Source organism: Nothobranchius furzeri, chromosome 14, assembly GCF_043380555.1.
Source record: "Nothobranchius furzeri strain GRZ-AD chromosome 14, NfurGRZ-RIMD1, whole genome shotgun sequence".
Lineage (NCBI taxonomy): Eukaryota > Metazoa > Chordata > Actinopteri > Cyprinodontiformes > Nothobranchiidae > Nothobranchius > Nothobranchius furzeri.
In genome coordinates this window covers 33,494,258-33,499,507 of record NC_091754.1, presented here as the reverse complement: position 1 = coordinate 33,499,507, position 5,250 = coordinate 33,494,258, and positions in this window count along the sequence as shown.

The window sequence follows — 5,250 nt, the reverse complement described above, 5'->3', positions numbered from 1 at the left end:
GGCTGTGAAAGGACAGAAAGCTTCAGCTGGCGAAAAGAAAAATAAATAAAACAATGGGTGATTACTAATTAATCATTTTCTAAAACCTCATTTGATAAAAATGAGGAAAAACTTCAAAACACATTTTATTTTGTTTTAAACCCCATTGCTGCTTCAAAGTAAAATAACTGGTTTAGGAAATCATTCCAACAACATGCAGCCTACCTTCTCTAAAGGAAATCTTTAAATGGTAAAAATGATCACACTAATAACTTAAGCCTCACATACATTTATAACTAATATGAATGTAATTTTATTATGATTGGCAATATTTAGTTTTTTATATATCACTTTTCCACCATAAAATTGTATAACTTTGTCTATCAGATAAGAGATTAATTGCTGGTTTGAGGGCATTTATTTCATTTTACTGGACAAAGAAGAAACTTTTATTTGATGAATCTAAGCAGTACAAGATCCCACCTTTTTTATCTAGAATTTATTAATTATTTCGTAATGAATTTGAAAAAACAAATGAATCAAACATAGAAAGTATATTTGTGTGGATGACTGTTGGAAAACCCTCAGCTGCTGATTGGTTAAAATGAGACAAGCTGAAACCTTCTGGTTTCTTTGCTGTGATGTACGTCAGCTTTCTTCACTAATGCATGTGTGAGCTCTGCAGCCTATAGAAGAGGAAGATATGCAGCTACACACACTCCCACCACAACATGTACAGTAGGCTATAGAAATGTGTCAGACATGTGTGGTTTCCTCGTCTCCATGTTAATTAAGTGGTGTTGTGTCTGACTGCTTGCTCAACAACCAAATTTCCCAGCAGCAGCTGCACAGCTCCTCTCTTCTATACCATACCTCATTACAAAGTGGCGATATACACAGAACAAGTGATTATACTTCATGCTGGGTAAGGTTACAGCATGTTTGCAGGGCACAGGGACTTCTCATTTCTTAAACATCTGCTGCTGATTTTTCCCCTCCACCTTATGCATCTGGTTGCATTTGCAGAACAAAACTATCATTCCATATTCATTAATATTTCCTGAGGCGCTGAGGCTGAGCTCTTTGGTGTGTTCTCCCACGCCTGGTTGATGGGAGATCTTAGTTTGGTGGAACTTAGAGAAAGGGTTTGTTTGGTGTGTGTGTGTGTGTGTGTGTGTGTGTGTGTGTGTGTGTGTGTGTGTGTGTGTGTGTGTGTGTGTGTGTGTGTGTGTGTGTGTGTGTGTGTGTGTGTGTGTGTGTGTGTGTGTGTGTTTGTCTCAGATCCTGTTTTCTGGCCACCCAGGAAAGAATGCTGTTCCTACTTCATCTTTTCTCACCCTTTTCTTTGTTTCCTCATCTGTACTTTTTTCTAAGAATAATAAAAATAAAAATAAACTACACATAATTATTATGCTTTTTGTTTTTTGAAACCTCATCAATACATTTCCTGTGATACTGGGGTGAGTTCAGTAATTTTCTGGCAAACACATCCTGCAGCCATCTCTGCAGAGTGAGATTCATCCTGTTAATGTAATACCACAACCATCTAATTACCAGGGCTAAATAAAATGTTTACCTCTATTTTTTAGTTGACATGATGCACAAAATCTGATCATGAAGGAAATATGTAAAGGCTTGGGATTTATTCTTATGTCATCAGACTGACAGGATTTTTCCTCACAAGACTTCAGATAACAATGGGGCTGGCTGGCTGGTGCCTATCTCCAGCGGTCAATGGGCAATCAGACGGGGTACAACCTGGACTGAGAGTCAGCCCTTTGCAGGGCAACACAGAGACACACAGGACAAACAAACAAACAAACACACACACACACACACACACACACACACACACACACACACACACACACACACACACCTAAGGACAATTTAGACAGACCAATCAACCTAACAGTCATGTTTTTGGACTGTGGGATGAAGCCGGAGTACCCGGAGAGAACCCACGCATGCACAGGGAGAACATGCAGACTCCATGCAGAAAGATCCCAGGCTGGGAAGCAAACCCAGGACCTTCTTGCTGCAAGGCAACAGCTCTAACCACTGCACCACTGCACATCCTTGGGTTCAAACATATAAGGTTGAATGCCAGAAGTTAGGAAGATACTAGCTGCTACCAGCTGCTAATGCTACACACCGCTGCTGTAACTGTAGCTGTGTGGTTTGGGCTGAGTCTGAGGCCTTCTGGGGATCCAACCAATCAGCAATCAGCTCATTAACATATTCATGTCCTGGCCGAGTGGGGGGGTAAACAGCTCTCTTCAGAGCAATACTGAAACTGGGAAGTTTGAATGTCCTGTATCACGGCTCCTGGGACAGATGAAAGCTGAAAGAAATATTTTTATGTTTTTTAGAGGCTCAAAGCCCAGTTTTAGACTGCTGATTAACTTGTTGGTCCCCTTTAAAAGCTAGCTTGTTTCACAGATTTGCTATTGCAGTTCTGATCAGTGGTTGATATTTATCCAGTCAATATTTTCTGAGAATTTTATAAATGGGTCCAATGACTCATTTTGACCCCAATCACACACATGTACACAGTAAAAAAATCTACCTCCATTTCCATTGGCCATAATAATAAATATGAATATCTTTATATCGTTTCAAAGAAGGTAATGGTGAAGAGGCTCTTTAACGTGGTCGAATCCATCCATCACTCAGTGAGGAGCTGAGAAACAGAAACAAAAAGTCAGCAGTCTGATCTCCTGAGAGAAACAAGAGGAAAGCCAGGTGGTGAGTGAGGACTTGTTGCTTTCATGACTAATCCTTTCTGCTTTCACCATGGAAGTGATCTATTCTGCTCGCTAATCAAGATCTCAGATATCATCACATCTCCCTTTTTACCGTCAACATCACCTCATCCTGCTCGCTGGATTTAATTATCTTTACCGTAATCGTCCCTAAACTCTCTGTTCCTCCAAGCTAGAAACATCACACACAACGTGTAGAAAACATACACACACATTTATGACAGCAGCCATCCTGAGCTGAGTGGGGTTGTTGGTTTGGTAGAAACTGAAGCTCCACCTGTCATAATACAGGAGGCAGAGCAAGTGTGGGGAGGCGGGGGTCCCCATGCTGAAAGACAGGCTCTCCCCTCTGACACCTCAGGCCTTCCGAGTCCACAGGACGTCCACCACCCAAGTGGTTAGATGGGCGGATGGATGGAGAGACAGCCAGCAGAATGATGGACACTTTGACAAGCAGATGGACTGAAGAACCAGAGGGGTCATGAGTCACATGATGACCTGCACACTAGAGAATTCAAGTTGGCCGATGGAGTGCTGACCTCAGGAGGGATGCCTCAGCAAACATAACAAACATCCAGGAACCAAGAGATGGTGTAAATCAGCAGAGGAGGTTCTGTAACGGTGTGGATGCTTCCTCACCTCTACCAGCATGAACACACGTCCAACACACCTAACAGCACTCACCTCTGAAAAATGGGACACTAGCGGCTGTGCTAATGAGGCAGGGCTGAATCCACCGTTTGGGTCTGTGTTAACAGTAAAAACAGTGATGTTTGCACAGTAAACAGGAGAGCAGAGAGGGCACAGGTGTGTTAACGAAGTCTCCTCGTTAGCTTTCCTAAAGAAAAGCCAGCGTGCTCAGCAGCAGAAATGGAATGCAGCCCTCGTTAATTTGTTCCTTTTTATGAGTAAACATTTCTGCTGCAAAAGTAGAAGAATAAATCAAGATATCAGTTACCCTGAGAACACAAAAGCCTCTAACGCTGTAAAAACGAGAAACCAAAGTAGTAGCACAGTAGTAGTAGTAGTAGTAGTATTACTTAAATCATTCACTGTGTAACGTCACCAAATGGACTGATTTTGAGATCCCACAGTTCATGTGCACGTCCAGAGCAAATAACCCTGGTTACACACGTTCTGCTGTATTTTACCCTGACAGGAGATGGAATGTCTGCACGCAGGGGCTTTAATCAGATGACTTCATCAGCTGAACTGAAGCTTCATCAGATAATAAAGATGACAGTAGCATTCCTTTCCCCAAGGTTCCTCACAAGAGAACTTCTAAAATAAACTTTTATTCCCAGAAGAAAAGAAGATTTCATAATATAAGTAATTATTTTATTTTTCAGAATAATCCTTGAAGAAAAGAAGATCTTACAATTAATAATCACTAAATATTGCCAAGTATAATTATAAATGATGAAATGTTTCACGAATTTGTTCAATGCTAAGTATGTTTACTGGATTAGATCACTCACACCAGACAAGAAGTAAGGCTAAATTAAGAAGCATTACACATAAACTAACCTTGTTTCGCAGACTCGGCGGCTCTGCATCACAGAGAGTGCGTCCTGAGAATTCTTGATGACTTTGGTAATAGATAAACAGCGGGCTATAAAACCAGCCGCTCTGTTCCAACCTCCAACAGAATGAGGGTAGGAGAGCAAAGCTTTAAGACTGGCCATCTTTAGCTGAGCTACCAAAGGATTTTGACACACTGTCAAAACCTTAAGCTTTTGCACCTGCAAAGCTGAGGACAAAGAGAGATTTTTCCTGCAGAACAAAGCTGATTTTGCAACACTCCTTCAGAGTTATTTTGAGACGCTTGGTTTCATCCAGTCCCCCTGTGTTACCTGGAGCGATCCTGGTCGTACTAGGAGTTAGTCTACGGACTTCTGTACCTGGGATCTCCAACCCCCTGGCATCTCGGATCCGCAAGGGCGTCTCCACTTGGGTACGTAGAACACAGTGAGATAGCGTCTGTATGCAGTTTGATAAGAACAGCTTACAGCTGAGCTCAGATGCAAACCAAATTCTTTTATTATCCAGAACTCACCTCTCTCTGAGATACGGAGACTTTGACTCTGAAATTCTATAGTCACACCTAATTCCAGACACCCATCTCTTAGTTCGCATCCACTCACAGTAAATAATAGTTTAAACCATTTGTCAAGGCTTAAAATTGTTAAATTAATTATTATTTGTTTGCAAACCTGACTTGTTCTTGAAATCCTTAACAAAGTGATGACAGTCCCTGAATGAACAAAGCGTCTTAGAATCTTCTGCCTAATCATCTTAAAGACCAAGCAGGTGATATTCTATAATGAATAGATTATCACAGCTATGGGTCACAAGTAATGACAGTAAAAGTAAATAGCTCTGAAGCAATTTATTTTATCCAATTTACCCTCTATTGATTCATTACAGCTGGTAATACTGAAACATGTTACCCAAGATATGAACTCAAACTTTAGACGACACTTGCATTTTCTGTTAGTGTTAAAAC